This window comes from Pelobates fuscus, chromosome 4 (genome assembly GCF_036172605.1).
Source record: "Pelobates fuscus isolate aPelFus1 chromosome 4, aPelFus1.pri, whole genome shotgun sequence".
Lineage (NCBI taxonomy): Eukaryota > Metazoa > Chordata > Amphibia > Anura > Pelobatidae > Pelobates > Pelobates fuscus.
Genome location: NC_086320.1, coordinates 72,904,706 through 72,926,152, shown reverse-complemented (window position 1 = coordinate 72,926,152; position 21,447 = coordinate 72,904,706).

Here is a 21,447-nt window from a genome sequence, read left to right as displayed (position 1 = left end):
AAGCACCCACTGTGGCTACCTCTAGACCTGATCCGACAGGAGAAACAGGGGTATTATGTATCTCCTCTGGTGGGTTATTGGCACGAGATAATAGAGCCTGTAGCGCAAGCGCCATCTGATCCATTCTGTGATCCATGGCTTCAAACCTAGGATCAGGAGAGGCAAGCTGACTGTTTGTACTCGCAGGATCCATTGGCCCTGTCGTAATGTCAGGATCGGGACAGGGATCCAACACGCAGAGTACAAACAGTAGCCAGATACGTATACCGGACCTTAGAATGGCCGGACTAACGTAAGTAGTACAGTATAGAATGGTCAAAGACAAGCCGAGGTCGAGGGTAACGTTCATCTATACGAGAGATGAACGAAATTAAATCCTCTAAATTCTCAGGGAGTTCTCTGAGCCAGATACGTATACCGGACCTTAGAATGGCCGGACTAACGTAAGTAGTACAGTATAGAATGGTCAAAGACAAGCCGAGGTCGAGGGTAACAGAAGACAGGTAAGCGAGAGACAAGCCGAATCAATGGTAACAGAGAAAAGCAGAGTAAGGTAAACAAGCCGGGTCAAAACCAAAAGGGATAATAGAATACACAAGCACTGAGTGACTAGAACAAGCTAGAACCACGACAGGGCAATGAGCTAATGAAAGAAGCTCTGTTAAATACCCTGTTCAGAGCAGTAACCACGCCTCCTAGGCGTCTTGATTGGTCCTGCAGCAATTGAGTGACAGGTCGTTCCGGGGGAGTGTCCTGATGACTACTTCCTGCCTAGATGCTGTAAAAGGCAGTCACTCCTTCGCGGCCGGCCTAGCATGACCGGATAGACCGCGGGGAAGGGAGCCATCAGACCGTCTGGATGGAGGAACAGCTAAGTCTCTACCTCTTTCGGAGGTAGAGACCACAGGTACCCTGACAGGGGGCGAGTGGGCTTAAAAAGGCGGACAGTGTGAACTTCAAAGGAAGTAAAGGAAAGGGCAGGGAGGATGGGATGAAAGGTACATTGAGGGGAGAGAATGATGCCTACACCACCTCCTTTACTGTCGAGTTTGGGAGTGTGGGAGAATTTTAGTCCACCGAAACATAAAGAAGCGGGAGTAGCGGTATCAGAGGGGGACAGCCAGGTCTCAGTGAGTGCCAATAATGTCAGTGAGTTAGAGATGACAAGGTCGTGTATGGTTGTTGACTTAATAATACTACAGATTGAACGGGTGTTCCAGAGTGCACTCTGAGCTATGTCCTGGATTTATACCTTTATACTTGTGTAATTTCTCATTGATGCAAATATGTGACCATTCATGTGGCAGCAAGTCAATGCATAAAAGCATGCAGACATGGCCAAGAGGTCAGAATGGGGAAGAAATGTGTTCTAACAATTTTTCATGGAATGAATGTTGGCAAAGGTTATGGTGGGTTGAGAAATGTCTCATTAATGACAGAGGGTCAGATGTCAGAATGGTTCAAGGTGACAGAAGGATGGTAATAGCTGAATTAAGCATATATAGTAACAGTGATTTGCAGAAGAGTATCTCTGAATCTCTGAATGCACATCACATCAAACCTTAAAGTGGATGGGAAATGACAGCAGAAAATAACACTGGCTTCCACTGCTCCGTGAGCTAAGAACTAGAAACTAAGGCTATAGTGGGCACAGGAGCAGAGGTACTGGACAGTAGACATTTTTTTTAAAGTTGCCTGGTCTGATAAATCTTAATTTCCATTGCAACACGTAGATGGTGGAATCAGAATTTGGTATACTATACTACATGAGATTTTAAAAAAGGCTGGTTAATAATTAAAAACAGATTTCCTGGCTAATCATGGCAGCATCACTTATGGGTAGCTCCGCCCTAATCAGGAACAGGACAGGACAAAATCAATTAATCCAGACCAGGCTGGGTATAAAAGGTCCCTCCTCCTTCTATCCCACAGTCTTTTTTCCTGTCCTTTCAGGACACACAGGATATTTTATTTTGGGCCACCTTCCCATGTGTACCATGGGCCTCCAGATGAAGTTCAGCCTCTCTTCATCTGAAGAACTCAGTAAACAGCCTGCACGGGCAGGACTAACTGAGTTTAGTACAGATTAGTATCTGTACTGTATGGGAGATATCATTATTAGAGATCATGATGTGGGGTCGGCTGTTGCCTTAAAAATTTCCCCTTATGACATGAGAATCCCTGAAGAGAATAGGGAGAAGAAGGAGTCCGACAGATACTTTGAAGATCTGAAGCCTAACAGACCCTCTTTTCCAGTACATTCGGCCATCAAGGAAGTCATTGGTGAAGAATGGAATAGACCTGAGAGGAAGGTAACTCTAAAGAACAAAATTCCTAGATTATACCCGTATGCTCCTGAGGATTGCAAATCATGGATGTCGGTTCCGAAAATTGATGCAGCGGTCATTCACATGGCAAAAAGAACGACTCTTCCCATAGACTCAATGGCATATTTAAGGGAGCCAATGGAAAAGCGATTGGACGCCGACCTGATTAAGGCATACCTGACATTGGGATCAGCATTACACCCAGCAATTGCCCTTACCACCTTGTCCAGAGCTCTTAACCCCTTCAGGACCGGCCTGTTTTTGCGATGTTTGTACGTTAAGGACCAGAGCAGTTTTAACACTTTTGTGGTGTTTGTGTTTAGCTGTAATTTTCCGCTCTCTCATTTACGGTTCCCATACAAGTTATATATTGTTTTTTTCACGACAAGAAGGGCTTTCTTTACATACCAGTATTTATATTATGTCATATATTGTATTTAAAAAAAATAATAAAATATGGTGAAAAATAAAAAAAAAAAACATGTTTTTGGACTTTTACTTGAAAAATCTTTTACTTATCTACAAAAGCTAATGAAAAAAACTGCTAAATAGATTCAAAATTTTGTCCCGAGTTTAAAAACACCCAGTGTTTACATGCTTTATTGCTTTTTTTTGCAAGTTATAGGCCTATAAATACAAGTAGGAAATTGCTGTTTCAATATATATATATTTTAAATGTATCAATAGTGACATTGTTACACCGTTATCTGTCATAAATCCCCGAAACACACCTAACATGTACATATTTTTTAAAGTAGACAACCCAGGGTATTTAAAATGGGGTATGTCCAGTCTTTTTTAGTAGCCACCTAGTCACAAACACTGGCCAAAGTTAGCATTTATATTTGTTTGTGTGTTAAAAATGCAAAAAACGCTAACTTTGGCCGGTGTTTGTGACTAAGTGGCTACTAAAAAAGGCTGAACATACCCCATTTGCAATACCTTGGGTTGTCTTCTTTTGCAAATGGTATGCCATCATGGGGCTAATTCTCATTCCTTGGCTACCATACGCTCTCAAAGGCAACCTAACCAATCTGACAAATTTCAATAAAAAAAAAAAAAGTAAAATCAAGCCTTATATTTGACCCTGTAACTTTCACAAACACTATAAAACCTCTACGTGTGGGTACTGTTATACTCAGGAGACTTCGCTGAACACAAATATTAGTGTATCAGAACAGTAAAATATATCACAGCAATAATATCCTCAGTGAAAGAGCTGTTTGTGTGTGAAAAATGCAAAAAACTTCACTTTCACTGACAATATCATCGCTGTGATATGTTTTACTGTTTTGAAACACTAATATTTGTGTTCAGCGAAGTCTCCCGAGTAAAACAGTACCCCCATGTACAGGATTTAGGGTGTCATAGAAAGTTACAGGGTTAAGCACAGTGCTAGCAAATTAAATTATCTGGACTTTTGGCCTGGGTTGGCAGGCAGGTCCCTCAAATTGCAATCATTAAAATTACTTAATTAGGTAAAAATATTACATAAATATGCACGTAGAATTTTAATATATATACATATTTATATATTTGACGTCTACGTGTATATTTATGAAATTATTAATGTAATTTTGTATGTGGACATATGTATATTTCGTATTATTTTTATTTATTTATTTATACATAGATATATATATCATTACATTCTAAGTGTATTTTGATATAAATATATATATATCAATATCAAAATACTGTTAGAATAAAATTGAATATATATATATAATTTTTTTTTAATTATTAAAAATTATTTTTATTTTTTGTTATTTATTTTTATTAACATATTATTTGTATTTTATAATAATATATATATATATACCATATATATAGTTATTATATATATTGTATATATTCGTGTGTAATTTAAATATAAGTGTATTTTTATATTAATATACGTATATATAAATATAAAAATACACTTAGTGTGACATTATATATATATGATATATATACATATATTATATATATAGGTATATATAGATATAATACATGTATATATATCATATATATATACACATATTATAATTTTTTTTACACTGATTTTTTTGTTTTACACTTTATTTTATGATTTTTCACTTGCAGGGAGACTGCCTGTCAGCACAGACAGTCCCCCTGCAGGCAGATACAAAGACCCCTATTGCGGTCATGTGATCGAGTGATCACATGGCCGTGGGGTCCTGATCTGCCGAGGGGGGACTGCCCGGGCAGACAGGCAGTCCCCCTGGACCGGGAGGAGAGCTGATCGCCGCCGTGGGACCGACGGCGATCAGGTAAGTTGCCCAAAACCGTTATGACGGTTCAGGACCTTCAGCGGTCCAAACGCACGTTTTACCGCTGACGGTCCTGAACCGTCAGCGGTCCTTAAGGGGTTAAGATATGGGTGAATAATCTAGAAGAAGATATCTCTGGGGGAGTCCGTAGAGAACGCCTATTGGAGGGCCTTAATGATTTAAAACTGGCCACAGAATTCTGTTCTGAGGCTTCCCTGGATCTCACTAAAATGGTAGCCAAAAGTATGGCGCTGTCTGTAGCCTCCAGGAGAGCATTATGGCTTCACTCTTGGGGGGCAGATTACGCCTCTAAGGCCTCTCTATGTGCGCTCCCTTTTCAAGGCGACCTTCTTTTTGGCAAAGTCCTGGAAGATGCTATCCATAAAGCAGCAGATGGAAGAAAGGCTTTTCTACCTCAAGGGAAAAGAAGATATGGGGCTTCCTACGGGAAGGATAAAAAATTCAGAGACCGATCCTTTCGAGATGTCAGAGCATACAGGCCCGGAAGAGAATACTCCAGGAACTCTAATTGGAGAAACTATCAGTCCACTTCATCAAAACCGGTCAGAGGAAGAGGATCTAGACCAGCTAATAAAAGCTTCTGAACGTTTGCTGGCCCAGCCAGATGTTATAGGAGGCAGACTTCGCTTCTTTTATCCGGTTTGGGCCAGAAGTATTCAAGATTCTTGGGTTCTTTCTATCCTCAAGGAAGGATACAAGATAGAATTCAAAGAATTCCCGTCTCTAACCTCCTTTGTCCGTTCAAGAGTGGCAAAAGGAAGAAAAGAAGTTGCTCTGAACGACATTATTTTACAACTACTGCGGGATCAGGTCATAGAGGAAGTACCTTACGAAGAACGTTACAGAGGCCTCTACTCTACAATATTCTTGGCCCCAAAACCTCAAGGGAAGTGGCGTCTAATTCTGGACCTAAAAGTTCTGAACACTTATTTAGTTCCAAGAACGTTCAAAATGGAGTCCATTACCACGATCCTGCCCAACATCAAGACAGGGACCTGGATGACTTCTATCGATCTCAAGGACGCCTACTATCAGATTCCGATTCACGTCAGTCATCGCCGGTTTCTGAGGTTTTGGATTTCGGGCATTCATTTCCAGTTCAAGGGTCTTCCTTTCGGCTTAAGTCTGGCTCCCAGAACGTTCACAAAAATTCTAGTTTCACTGGTGGCCTTTATAAGAACGAAGAACATCGAGATTTTTCATTATCTGGATGATTTTTTAATCGTAGGTCCATCCAGCCGGATAGTAGATGTCCACACGGCAATGACCATCAAATGCCTTCAAGATCATGGATGGCTGATAAACCCCAAGAAGAGCGCTTTGGTGCCTTCTCAGAAGATGATATTCCTGGGAGCAAACATAGACTCGGTGAATGGCTTGGTATCTCTGTCTTCAGACAGGAAAGATCGTATAATAAAAAAGATCAGAAGCATGCGTCAAAAATCCTTCGTCACAGCAAGGGAATTCATGAGCCTGTTAGGGTCCCTTACGTCCACGATTGGCCTAGTAAAATGGGCCCAATGGAGGATGCGACCCATTCAAAGGCACTTCCTCCTACAGTTCAAGAAAAGCTCCGAGAATTGGGATCAGAAGATTCATTATCTCCCGAGGATTTCGAAAGAGCTGCACTGGTGGACAAGAAAAGAACACCTTCTTCATGGTTTTCCCCTGGAAGAGCCGGTCTGGATGACCATAACTACAGATGCCAGCCTCCTGGGATGGGGAGCACACTTGAACGACTCATGGATTCAAGGAGCTTGGTCATGGAAGGAGTCAAAACTTCACTCAAATTTAAGAGAAATGAGAGCTGTTCTCAAGGCATTAATAGGGTTCCGTCCTCTATTGAGGCATGCCTGGGTAAGGATACATACAGACAACAGAGCTGTGGCATCCTACATAAATCATCAGGGAGGCACTCGAAGCTATTCTCTACTGATGGAATTATCCCCGATAATGAGGTTTGCTCAACTACATTTACAAGGCCTAAAAGTGGTTTATCTTCCGGGACCAGAAAATCTTTTGGCGGATTACCTCAGCAGAACAAGGATTCTCCAAGGAGAATGGAAACTGCACCCGGAATTGTTTCACTTGATCACCCTGAGGTGGGGTGTACCCCAGATCGACCTGATGGCTTCATACCAGAATACTCAGGTGAAGAGGTTTTACTCCCTTCATGCAGATCATCGAGCTGTGGGACAGGATGCCCTGTCTCTTGCATGGGAATTCGATCTGGGGTACGCGTTCCCTCCCCTACCTATGATTTACCGGCTACTGAGGAAAGTATGGAAGGAAGGCCTCAAGGTCATTGCCATAATCCCAATCTGGCCTCGCAGACCTTGGTTTCCCCTTCTAAACAAGATGAGCCTGGAACCTCCGTGGCCTCTTCCTCTCAGCCCAAACATCTTGACTCAGGGACCAGCAGTTCATCCCAACCCCAGCCAGCTGAAATTGGGGGCATGGCTCTTGAAAAGGAGAGACTTCTAGCTCAAGGGATCTCAGAAGCTGTGGTGTCTACACTCCTTAAATCCAGAAAGGTATCAACCTCTTCCTGCTACCATAGGATATGGGAAGTATTCCGTTCCTGGTCTCAAGTTAATAGTGTGGATTTTCTTCAACCTTCTAACATCAATATTCTACACTTTCTTCATACAGGTCTGGATAAGGGACTGAGTCTTAGCACTCCTAAAGTCCAAGCTTCAGCTTTATCTGCTCTCTGCAACAAGTCCTGGGCATCTGATCCTCTAATTGCCAGATTCTTTAAAGCTACCATCCGTATAAGGCCTCCAAATAGGAACTACTCTCCTCCATGGAATTTGCCTATGGTACTGGAGGCGTTGTCTGAAAACCCCTTTGCTCCATTAGATGAGCTGGGTCTGGTCTTATTAACATATAAGACATTATTTCTGGTGGCTGTTACTACGGCAAAGCGCATGTCTGAAATTCATGCATTTTCCTGCGATGAAAATCACTTTCAAGTGTTCCACGACAGGGTGATCTTGAGACCTAGACAAGAGTTTCTGCCTAAAGTCGTCTCGAATTTCCACATCTTACAGGAAATTGTTATTCCTTCCTTTTATCCATCTCCTTCTACACCAGAGGAAGTGAAACTTCATGAATTGGATGTCAGGCAGTGCCTACTTAAGTACATAGAAGTTTCAACTCAATTTCGGAAGTCTCAACAGCTATTTGTTCTTCCGATTGGACCCAGGAGAGGGGAGGCAGCCTCTACTTCCACCTTGAGACGTTGGATTTCCAATACCATAGTCAAGGCTTATCAATTGAAAGACCTTGTTCCGCCTAGCAGGATCAAATCTCACTCTACAAGGGCTTTAGCAACTTCATGGGCTAATTGGGCAGAAGTTCCATCTGACGACATCTGTAAGGCAGCTACGTGGTCTTCTCCTCTCACTTTCATCAAACACTACAGACTGGATTTGGCTTCTTCCGCTACGACCTTTGGTAGAGGTGTTCTGTCCTCTGTGGAATCTATCTAAATTAAACTTTTTCAGCATTATCTGGTTTGGAGTTTCTGTTTATTCCCACCCTATGGTGAAGCTTGGGTATTACCCATAAGTGATGCTGCCATGATTAGCCAGGAATACGGAAAATTTTATCATACTTACCGTAATTTTCTTTTCCTGGCTATTATTCATGGCAGCATCAGCAACCCTCCCTTATTTTTGGGATTAGCTTTGGGACTAGACTGTGGGATAGAAGGAGGAGGGACCTTTTATACCCAGCCTGGTCTGGATTAATTGATTTTGTCCTGTCCTGTTCCTGATTAGGGCGGAGCTACCCATAAGTGATGCTGCCATGAATAATAGCCAGGAAAAGAAAATTACGGTAAGTATGATAACATTTTCCGTAATAATTATTATTATTATTGCCATTTATATAGCGCCAACAGATTCCGTAGCGCTTTACAATATTATGAGAGGGGGGATTTAACTATAAATAGGACAATTACAAGAAAACTTACAGGAACGACAGGTTGAAGAGGACCCTGCTCAAAGAGCTCACAGTCTATAGGAGGTGGATAGGTATGTTTGTTGTTGATCCATGCAGAATTTTGATTGCCATTATAGAGTCAAGGATTTTTATTCCCTTTTTGTGGCATAATTGGAAATGGTTTCTATTGTTTGGGGAGGGGGGGAGGGGGTGCCTTCTTTTGCATCAACAGCATAAAATAATGGGTTTCAAGGTTGAACGTAATGAACTTTAGTCTTTTTTTAACCGAGACAACTCTGTAACAATATGGAATCCATGGATCTATGCTGCCTTGTGTTTGTGTTCAGTCTAGTGGTGATGGTGTAATGGTGTAACACCACTCCCAAACAGTTTCACCAGAAATTTCACAGGTGAAAGGCAGTGAGTCCTACTATATAGTACATATTTATCTTTCCTCGCCATATTTAGAATCTCTACGAATGTGCCTGTTATATCCCTACACATGCCAAGAAAAATGATCAGCTCATTATTTACTTTTAATAATAACAGTCTGTCTGCGGTGTGACAAGTAAGAAAAACTGCACAAATACTTACCTTGTAGATCAGGAACATCATCCATCATTCTCTCCCATGCTTCACAATCTGACACCATCCTGCTATGTAGTCGGATTTATTCCTATCAATATGACAGCACCAAGTCACAGGTGCCAAACCGATGGCAAACAAGCACTAAATTCTAAAACTATTGAGGCTTTAAACTACTTAGAGCTGATGGGCCTGTTGTGGTTCCTGTTTTCCCTTAAAGCGGCACTGTCATGCTGAACTTACCTTTCCTCAATCTCTTCCTCTTCTCCCCTCTCTCGGGATCTGTTATTCTTTTCTTCCTGTCTTCTTTAGTTTTCTTTAAAATCATAAGACAAAGTAGGGACTCTTTGCCTTATGGAGGATTCCTCTGCTTGACCAGCTCTGACCAGCGGAGGAGCAAAGTGTGCTTCATTTCCGCTGGTCAGAGCAATTTTCCCATGATCCCTAGCTTTCCTCCCTGTTCCCACAATGCTTCCTGTCAGTATTGCCGAACGTCCTGTCACTTAGACAGAACGCCGGCAAAACTGCCGAATTGCATCCTAACAGAATGAGAAGAGTTTCTCCATTCGTGTTAGGATGCAATTCGGTACTTTGTTCGTATCGGAATTTCATTCTAATGAATGAAACTCCGATCCTATTCATTGCCGCGGCTGCATCTTGCAGCCGCTTAGTAGATAACTCCCTAATTCCCACGGTATCAGGGAGCTATCTACTAAAAGGCTGAAAGACCTAAATTGGTCTTTCAGCCAAATTTACTAATACTAAGTAAAGATTACTTAGTATTAGTAAATAATATGCCCCTACTCGCTATATCGCGATTAGGGGCATGAGTAGTAAGCAGTGAGCAGCCTATAGCTGCTCACTGTAAAAAACAAAAAAACTAATAAACCCCCCCCGCGCGCGGCTGGTGTCCTGCCACCACCCCTGCGCGGTGGGTGGGGGCCCTAAATAAAGATGGGAAGACCTACTGTCCTCCCCCCGGCCCCCACCCCTGCGCTGTGGGTGGGGGCCCTAATAAAACAATAAGGGGGTACCTACTGTCCCCCCCCCTGGCCCCCACCCCTGCGCGGTGGGTGGGGGCCCTAATAAAACAATAAGGGGGGGACCTACTGTCCTCCCCCCCTGGCCCCCACCCCTGCGCGGTGGGTGGGGGCCTTAATAAAAAATTAAGGGGGGGGACCTACTGACCTCCCCTCCTGGCCCCCACCTCTGCGCGGTGGGTGGGGGCCCTAATAAAACAATAAGGGGGGACCTACTGTCCTCCCCCCTGGCCCACACCCCTGCGCGGTGGGTGGGGGCCCTAATAAAAAATTAAGGGGGGGGACCTAATAAAACAATAAGGGGGGGGACCTACTGTCCTCCCCCCCGGCCCCCACCCCTGAGCGGTGGGTGGGGGCCTTAAATAAAGAAGGGGGGGACCTACTGTCCTCCCCCCCGGGCCCCCACCCCTGAGCGGTGGGTGGGGGCCCTAATAAAACAATAAGGGGGACCTACTGTCTTCCCCCCCTGGCCCCCACCCCTGCGCGGTGCTTGGGGGCCCTAATAAAACAATAAGGGGGGACCTACCGTCCTCCCCCTGGCCCCCACCCCTGAGCGGTGGGTGGGGGCCCTAAATGAAACCCCTAGCCCCTAGTCACCCCCACCCAAAACAAACTATCCCCTACCTACCCCCCTCACCCTAAAAATAGTGAGGGAGGAATAAAATAACTAACCTATAAAAAAAAATGTAACTTACCATTTGACGTCTTCGTTTTTCTAAAATCTTCTTTCTTCAGCCCCCAAAAAGGCCAAATAAAAATCCATCATACCCGTCGCACTTTAAAAAACTAAAAAAATAAAAAATAAAAAAATTAATCCTTGTTCACCCTTCGAGGGCACGCCGCGTACTGAGCTCCGCAGGGCGGGTCAAGGCTTATAAAGCCTTGCCCCGCCCTGCAATTAGGCTTAGAACACTCTAATTGGTTGGTTTAAACCAATCAGAGTGCTCTGTGTCATTTTACACAGCGTGGAAAATTCAAAAGAACTTTCCCACGCTGTGTAAAATGACACAGAGCACTCTGATTGGGTGGCCCCCACAGTAGGTCCCCCCATTATCATTATGGCCCCCACCCGCCGCCCAGGGCTGGGGGCCGGGGGGGAGGACAGTAGGTCCCCCCCCCTTATTACCATTATGGCCCCCACCCGCCACCCAGGGTTGGGGGCCGGGAGCGGAGGACAGTAGGTCCCCCCCCCTCATTACCATTATGGCACCCACCCGCCGCCCAGGGGTGGGGGTCGGGGGGAGGACAGTAGGACCCCCCTGATTACCATTATAGCCCCCACCCGCCGCCCAGGGGTGGGGGCCGGGGGGGAGGACAGTAGGTGTCCCCCCCTCATTACCATTATGGCCCCCACCCGCCGCCCAGGGGTGGGGGCCGGGGGGGAGGACAGTACGTCCCGTCCCCCATTACCATTATGGCCCCCACCCTCCGCCCAGGTATAGCGAGTAGGGGCATTGGAGTGAGGGGGGGGCCTGGGGGGCTTATGAAGTGGCTGCCGCTTCTGTCTTTACATATTACAAGGAGGGAGCTGCACGCCGGTAGCTCCCTCCTTGTAATAAACCAAACGAGCAAACGAACACTGATATTCGGTGTTTGTTTGTTCGTTTGATTTTTTCTATTCATTCATTCGTCTGTCTGATGAATGAATGAATAGATGAAATTCCCGTTCGCATGTCCAGGTGTTTCACTGGGCATGTGCGGGAATCTCACAGTCTATCTAGTGTGGGCAGATGACGTGTCCCACAGGGACTTCATCTACCCACACAAAGATGGCAGCGCCCTGAATAAAGATCGGGGCAGAGAATAAAGAATAAAAAATAGGTAATGTGGGGGGCTTAGGGGCATTTGGGGGTGACTAGGGGGTCAATTGGATGTAGTGGAGGCGGGAGGGGGGTTAAAAAAAAACAGGATTCGGCATGACAGTGCCGCTTTAAATGTGTTCCTTTGATATTGTATTTTTTGCTGTTTTGACCAAGCTAGTGTACCAACCTTTCTGACCTTTGTTATCCTTGATCTACTGCCTCACTTCTGTGTTTTTCTGGAATCTTGACCTCAGGTAGTTAAAAGATTCTGAACTTGTTTTTCCAGTTTCTAAAATCCCTTTTACTTACCTCGCTGGAGGTATTTCTATTAAGTCCAGCCCATTGTAGGTCCAGTTATACAACTCCCTCTCACTTTTCCCCTTTTCTCTTCTGGTCAGGGTCTGACCTATATTTGCAAGTTGGGTGTTTAGTTCATCCTGACAAAAGCACTGTGGTCACCAAACACATCCTACCAGGCTCCCCCAGACAAACCAACCAGACTCCACCAGACACCAGATATTATCCAGAGAGCACAAAGATTCATTATATCTTCCCAAATTAAATACATTTGAAATGTATCTATTTTTTTCTATTATTTAATCTAGGGTGCTGTGTGTGTGTGTGTGTGTGTGTGTGTGTGTGTTTGTGTGGGAAGGGTGTAGTATGTGTGTGTGTGTGTGTGTGTGTGTGTGAGAGAGAGGTGCTGTGTGTGTGAGGGTTGCTGTGTGTGTGTGTAAGGGGGAACAGTGTGTGTGTAAGGGCACAGTGTGTGTGAGCAGGGCCGGACTGGCCCACCGGGATACCGGGAAATTTCCCGGTGGGCCGTCGGCACCTGGGGCCGGGGAGACATGTGGGTGTCCTGCGGCCGCATGGAGAGCTTGGATGGCGGCCGCAGGGGAAACTCTTCTGGCGGCCGCTGGGGGAGCAGGCTGTCTTGTCTCTGTTCCCCCTCCCTCGCGTGCAGCTTAATGAGACCGGGGCCGGAATATGACGTCATATTCCGGCCCCGGTCTATTTCTAGCGCGCGAGGGAGGGGGAGCAGAGACAGAACAGCCTGCTCCCCCAGCGGCCGCCAGAAGAGCTTCCCCTGTGGCCGCCATCCAAGCTCTCCATGTGGCCACAGGACAATTATCAGTCTGCCCACCTACCCACACAGGTAGCAACAAGTGTCTGTGTCATGCTGTGTGTGTGTGTGTCATGCTGTGTGTGTGTCTGTCTGTGTCATGCTGTGTGTGTGTGTGTGTCTGTCTGTGTCATGGTGTGTGTGTGTCTGTCTGTCATGCTGTGTGTGTGTCTGTCTGTCTGTGTCATGGTGTGTGTGTCTGTCTGTGTCATGGTGTGTGTGTGTCTGTCTGTCTGTCAGTGTCATGGTGTGTGTGTGTCTGTCTGTGTCACGGTGTGTTTGTATCATGGTGTGTGTGTCTGTCTGTGTCATGGTGTGTGTCTGTCTGTGTCATGGTCTGTGTCATGGTGTGTCTGTCATGGTGTGTGTGTGTCTGTCATGGTGTGTGTGTGTGTCAGTCGTGGTGTCTGTGTGTGTTTTTAAAAATAGTGTTTTACTCACCTTTTTTTTTTTTTTCAACGTCGTGCTGGTCTCTGCCTCTATGACTGAGATCATCAAGCATGATGTCAGCCAATCCGCACTGACACAGGAAGCGCCTCTAGTGACCGTCTGAGTGTCTGTCACTAGAGGTGTCACTAGGAAGCAATGTAAACACTGCCTTTTCTCTGAAAAGTCAGTGTTTACATTCAAAAGCCTGCAGGGACAGGCTATAGACACCAGAACCACTACATTAAGCTGTGTGTGTGTGTGCCTGCTAGTGAGTGAGCTTGTGTTTTTATGTCAATGAGCTTATGTATATTAGTGAAATTGTTTGTCTATGAGGCTGTGTATCAATGAGCTTGGGAGTGTCAGTGAGATTGTCTGTGTCTGCATGTGAGTATTCTTACTGTATAATTAAATGTTTTACTCTGAAAGGACCAATATTTTATATTAGAAAAAGCAATATATATATATATATATATATATATATATATATATAGATAGATAAACTCAATCATCTGGGGTGGCAAGACATAGCCTTACATATTACATGCAACAATATATGGCGCAATGACTTATGAGGCTGGCATAGATTTTTTTTTCCAGGGCTGCTTTGTATCCCCAGTCCTGCCCTGTGTGTGAGGGGGCAGTGTGTGTGAGTCTGAGGGTGGCAGTGTGTGTGTGAGGGGGCAGTGTGTATGAGGGGTGCAGTGTGTGTGAGGGGTGCAGTGTGTGTGAGGGGCACAGTGTGTGTGTTAGAGGTGCTGTGTGTGTGAAGGGTGCAGTGTGTGTGAGGGGTGGAGTGTTTGTAAGGGAGCAGTGTATGTGAGCGGGACAGTGTGTGTGGGGGCAGTGTGGGGTAGTGAGTGTGTGAGGGGTGCAGTGTGTGAGGGGTACAGTGTGAGTGTGAAAGGGGGCAGTCTGTGTGTGTGTGTGTGTGTGTGTTTGTGTGTGTGTGTGAGGGGGCAGTGTTTGTTTGTGTGTGGTGCATAGGGTCTATGCTGTGTGTAGGTGGGTGAGATGTGAAAATCTATCTTAATGTCATCCCCTCCCTTCTTCTTACATTTTACCAGGGAGGGGGTGAATAATAATAATGCTGCAAGCCTTGGTGGTCCAGTGGTGGCATGTTAACTTTAGCCTGCAGCCGGAGTCATCGTTCGAGCACAGCACTGTATAGGAGCATTGCATGGTAAGGCATGGTAAGGCACGGCAACTTTCCAACTAGCCTGCTTGCAGGAGGAACACAGAGCCTCCCAGGCCCTTCACTCCCTCATCTGGAAGTGCTAGCAGGCCGGTGAGGGAGATCTTTGATCTCCTCACCAGCCTGAGAGTGCTTAAAAGCAAGGCTTGCTCTGCACGGGCTGACCTTGGTCCACAGCCATCGAGGTCCACCGGGCGTTTTCTGCAGAGGCCACCACCGTCGCCAACCTGAAATCCCAACGGTAGGGACCAGGTTGACTACCACTGTCCTAAACCATTGTGATGCAGGGTTTATGGGGTAAGTAGTTTATACCAGCAGAAGTTCCACTCAGCACATAAGTTAGGCAGAACTGCTCTTTAAACTGACGGACGGTAGTCATACTATGGCTGATTTCAGTTTAAATACAGCCTTTTTTTGTTGTTGTTGTTTTTTAAGAGCTGTGTGCAGAGTTTGGCAGAGCAAGCAAGCATGAATGTGCACTGCCAATGTTTGTCTCCCAGTCCAGAGAGTAGAAAGAGATCAATTATTGTGTGTGTGTTGTGCATATGCGGCTTTCGCAAACTGGACAAACCTTTAACAGGCAGCCCTGAAGATTGTGCTCTAGCTGAATGATTGACAGTTCTGGTGGGCTCTCTTATAACTGCACTGATTTTTACAAATTGCTTTTGCACTTAAAAGTTACTTTCACAGCTAAGAGTGAATTGCAGAATTCAGGTTTAAGAGGCCAGCTTGTGACAACTCCAACTTCTTCCAACTCAGTTGTTTTGCCTTTATGTTACAATTCAGGTTTCATTTCACTGTTTAATGAAAATAAAAAAAAACACCCTTGTTTCAGTAGCAAGCTTTTAAATGGGGTTGAGGGCTCTATTTGTTGCAGCTTAAGTGGAAAGATAAAGGAAACCTATCTTTAAAACAATTACCGGTAAATATATCCCTTCAAAATACCTCAAGGCCCTTCAGACAACTCTCTTAAAGGAACACTATAGTCACCTAAATTACTTAAGCTAAATAAAGCGGTTTTAGTGTATAGATCATTCCCCTGCAATTTCACTGCTCAATTCACTGTCATTTAGGAGTTAAATCACTTTGTTTCTGTTTATGCAGCCCAAGCCACACCTCCCCTGGCTATGATTGACAGAGCCTGCATGAAAAAAAAACTGGTTTCACTTTCAAACAGATGTAATTTACCTTAAATAATTGTATCTCAATCTCTAAATTGAACTTTAATCACATACAGGAGACTCTTGCAGGGTCTAGCAAGCTATTAACATAGCAGGGGATAAGAAAATCTTAATTAAACAAAACTTGCAATAAAGAAAGCCTAAATAGGGCTCTCTTTACAGGAAGTGTTTATGGAAGGCTGTGCAAGTCACATGCAGGGAGGTGTGACTAGGGTTCATAAACAAAGGGATTTAACTCCTGGCAGAGGATTGAGCAGTGAGGCTGCAGGGGCATGTTCTATACACCAAAACTGCTTCATTAAGCTAAAGTTGTTCCGTTGACTATAGTGTCCCTTTAAGGTTTGGCTGGCAAAATAGGCAGCCTAGGGTCCCATGGAGGCTCCTGTCCCGCACAGTACGGGAGGGAGGACTAGGTTTCCCCAACGTAAGAGAATACCATTGTAGCGGACAGCTGCTATTACACAGGTTATCTCCACTTTAGATCCCAGTAAGGCTCAGGAACCAGTATTATAAATCCATACGGCAATAATTCCAGCAGGCAAAACAATCCAACAATATCCCAACATCAATCCCAATGACTGGACGACACACAGCATCAGGAGCAGAACTGACTTTTAATTCACACAACTTCCTTAACAAAGCATTCTCCCATGCAATGAATGATAGTCAAAGCCACCGCCTCTGGATATCTGGTGGCATAGTCTACGACCGTTAAAATATACTTTTTACTAGAAGGGCTGGGTCGCTGAAGGGGGCCTATTAAATCTACAGCTACTCTACTGAATGGCTCCTCAATTATGGGTAGCGGATGCAGTTTTGCCTTCCGCCGGTCCCCCCTTTTCCCTACCCGTTGGCATGTGTCACAAGTACTGCAGTACCTACGAACTTCCTGGCTAACTCCCGGCCAAAAGAAACTTTGGGTCAGTCGGTGCCGGGTGCGACTGACCCCCAAATATCCGGATAACGGAATATCATGCGCTATCCGGAATTATTCAGATCGATACCGCTGTGGTACTACTAGCAGCCTCATGACTATCGGGTCTGACCCAGCTACCTGCTTGTCAGACTCCCTATACAGCAACTGTTTATCCCATACAAATCTTTCGCCCTCCCCCCCAAGTGGGTCTGAGGTGACCTTGTCTCTATCACTGGGTGTGCCTCTCCGGTTGCTGGTGTCTGGGGCTCAAAAGCAGAAGTGAGTTTGCCCAGATCATTCCCCAGCAAAACCTCCGCCGGTAATTGTGGCATTAACCCCACTTCCACATTACCAAACCCCGCTCCCCAATGCAAATGTACCCGAGCTGTGGGTAGCCGTTATACTGCTCCCCCGGCTACCCTGACTGCTACAGTTCGGCTGGTCTTGGCTTGATCTGGTACCAAGTGACTTTTGACCAGAGTTATGGTGGCCCCAGAGTAGCGGAGCCCTTGGACTGCTTTCCTCTCCAGGTAGACAGTCTGTCGATGATGTTGACGGTTGTCTGCATTCGCTTGCTTCGTGTAACACTTCCCATTGTTCCACAGTAGTGATGGGGATGGCCGAGCCATATGGAGTTGATGTCTCAGGTTGGTAGCAGTGAGCTGCTGCTCGAGGTGGTGGAGGTGGTGGACCTGGCCTTATCCAGGTCGATCGGTCTCGCAACTGAGGGCACTCTCTCTTGTAGTGTCCCCACCTCTGGCAGTGGTGACATGGCCCAGAGCTAGGCTGACAAAATCGCGGTTGTGCAGCAGGTGGTGGGGGTGGTAGTTGTCGTGGTGGTACTGTGGGGTAGTTTGTCCCACCAAAGGATTTTACTTGGATTTTTGGGACTACCGTTTTTTCTGCCTGCGAGCATCCAGGTAGTCGTCTGCTTTATTAGCCGCCTCTGTGAGGGATGTAGGGTTACGGTCCCTTACCCATTCCTGGACATCTGTTGATACCCCATCATAAAATTGATCCATCAGCAACATTTGTATTACGTCCTCCATGGACCATGCTTTGCTAGCTTGTACCCACCCGAGGGCCGCCCGCTGTAGTCTACAAGCCCACTCAGCGGCGAGTCTTTATCGGCTTTCTTTAATTCCCTGAACCGCCTTCGGTATGCCTCTGGTGTGATGGCATACCAGGCCAGTATAATCTGTAGTCCCGGGTTTCCTTGTCTGGTACAGTACGATAAGCTTCTGCTGCTCTCCCAGTTAAACGCCCAGCCAAAATGGGAACTCAATCTTCTGCACTGATCTTATGCAAGGCACACAGTCTTTCAAAATCCTGGAGGAATGCATCTATGTCCTCCTCTGCCTCCACATAATTTTTAAAAGCTTGGTAAGGTATTTTTGTCTTACCCTCTGTGTTGGTAGTGGTTGCTGTGTTTCTCTCTGTGGTCTGGGGTGGTCTTTGGCGTAGTATAAATTCCTGTACTTCGGTCATAGTCCTGGAGATAATGTCAGCCGTTGAATTTTCTCCATGGAAGGCCAGCCTAAATTGTAGCTGCCTTTGAAATTCTTCTTGTTCAGATCCATCTGCTGAATTTTGCTGTTCATGGATTGCCCTGTCCTCGGTTTGGTATTCTGCCATAACCTCTGCAATGAGAGTGGCTTTTCTTTTGTTGCTAGTTGCAATACCTATTGCTTCTAGTAGGTCTTTTAGCGTGGATCTTTTTAGCTTAGCATAATCACTCTCCATCCGTATTCCATTAGTCCTTGTTCCTTTGTGAGTCTGGATCCCACCGCTGCCACCAATGTAGCGGAGAGCTGCTATTACACAGGTTATCTCCACTATAGATCCCAGTAAGGCTCAGGAACAAGTATTATAAATCCATACGGCAATAATTCCAGCAGGCACAACAATCCAACAATATCCCAACATCAATCCCAATGACTGGACGACACACAGCATCAGGAGCAGAACTGACTTTTAATTCACACAACTTCCTTATAAAGCATTCTCCCATGCAAGGGAGGGATTTGCAATAATTATTACAGTAGCCAATCATCCACGAGTTGCCACCCACACATCCCCTCCCCTTAGTGTGACACATAATCCCATTATACAGGACACAAATTCCCTGAGTTTCTGGATGTACCCCTAAACATAGGGGTACCCCTTTAAATGTTACATCCCCTGGTAGCCCTGATCTGGGTGAGACACATATCCAAAAATCACCCAGATCGGACCAGGGGTTCGGGAAATTTATGGAAGTACTAAAATGACCGACTGCGCTGGGTCACAGAAAAGGGAATATAACACACGAATGGCTTATGTTAGGAGAGCTGGGGAGGTTTCGGGTAATTTCCCTTTGTTCGTGGGTTTCAAACTACCGAACGGGAAGCCGTTCAGTAGTTTGTATACGAATTGGCGGCAGTATGGAGGTCTCAGCGGTGTTTGCCTAACCGAGTGTCCGATTTGGGTTCCAGACACTCGACAACAAAACACAGCTGTTTGGGAGTTTAAAATGGCCGCCGCCACGTGTTCGTCTCCCGAATGGCGGCCACCCAGAGAACAAAGAACCCACTACACGAACCGCCAATTAACCGTTTGCAACATTGTTGCGAACAGTAATTGGAGGCACACTTACTCCTGGGGTGGTCTGATTGTTCGGTAGTTTCACTCGCATAGTAACTGGAGTGATTTTACCGAACAATCAGACGAATGCTACATACACTTCACATATACAGGTTACAATTCAACCGAACACATAGACAGAAATGCAATTTTTAGGACAGCCCAATGCCATCCGCTACAATCATAGAGCCACACAGTTGGCCAACGTGCTAGGGTGCCACTCCCATGCTCAGACCCCCCCAATGGGTAGCTCTGGAATCCAATAGACTAGACGGGAAACACTTGACACATTTTTTGTGGGCCCCAAAGGAATTAAGACCCTGCACCCCCAAGATGCTGCCAACCACCAGGCTAATGCTTTCCATATGGGACAAAAACAGACATAGGGTGAGCTCGGCAACCAAGCCCCTTGTTCAACTACAAAATCTGGGCATTACACAACATAAGCCATCTGCACCAGGTGACTCACCAGGGCACCCTCAAGAGCTTCACGGACTTGCAGGCACAATTCAATATACCACACATGGCCCAATTCTCATATATGCAACTACATCATACAATCCGAGTAGAAGGCCGACACGCAAGGGCAGATGGTAAGGAGAAACCAATGACACAATTTGAACATAACTGTATAAACATGAAACAGGAAAAAACAAAAACTCTCATTCTGTTATAATATGCTTATAGAGGAACCACAAACACAAATTTGGGGATTCCAGAAAGAATGGCACAAAGACCTAGGGAGGGAATTAACACCCCAGGAATGGAACATGGCCTTCACGGCCCACAAGGGCACATCGACGTGCGCCTCACATCTTGAGATTTCTAGGAAGTTACTGTACAGGTGGTACCTCACACCCAACAAACTTTCCACAATGTACAAAACTACTGACAACGAATGCTGGAGGTGTCGTGTTTCCTTGGGGGATACACTCCATATATGGTGGACGTGCCCACAAATACGGCCATTCTGGGAATTGGTGGGAGTCATAATTAAAGATATTACAGGGACACAGGTGCCACTATCTGTGGAAACGTACCTACTCCACATTATTTATTTATTTTATTTATTATTGCAATTTATATAGCGCCAACAGATTCCGTAGCGCTTTACAATATTATGAGAGGGGATTTAACTATAAATAGGACAATTACAAATAAACTTACAGGAACAATAGGTTGAAGAGGACCCTGCTCGATCGAGCTCACATTCTATAGGAATTATGCCACATAACTTACCAAAACCTATTTGAAAATTGTTTTTTTTCATTATTATTGCAGCGACACCTGTCATTGCTAGATATTGGAGATCGGTTGCGATCTCCACAAATGTAGCATATGAAAGGTTCGCAGGAACGGAAGGGCACACAGGCCACACAAATGTACAGATGCATAACATGTGGCAAAATTACGCAGAAAACACTCGAACATTGAAAAGTATACAAACCCATGACCCGACTTAAAGTACAGGAAAATAATTTAAAGAAGTGATATTTGGTTGGTGTGCACATACAAAGAGGGGCACATGGAACCCTAAAGAGGGGAATGCAATTAACTACATAACAGACCCGATCGACAAGCCCAGACATGGACTGAACCAGTAAAAGTTCAAGGGACAACACAAAACAGAGCGTAGGCTGTAAATATGTTTATGCATTTCTGTTTCTGTAAATAAGGTTCTTCATGTCTAACCATAACGGATATGTTGTATAGATGCAGCTACAAGGTCAACCAAAGAAATACAATGCCATTCGTAGTCATGACTGTTGTAAATGCTGTAGAGAACATGGAAAAGGTTGTCAAATCTATTACTATGCAAAATTATCCCCTCCCCTTCTTTATTCTGTAACCCCCTCCAATAAAAATGGTCAATTATAAAAATAAAAAAAACAATTAAATATAAACATTATAGTGAAGTAGTATGATAAATGCAGGACCAGCATATTTGAACATGACTGTTCTAGATGAATCAGTCCACTTGATATATA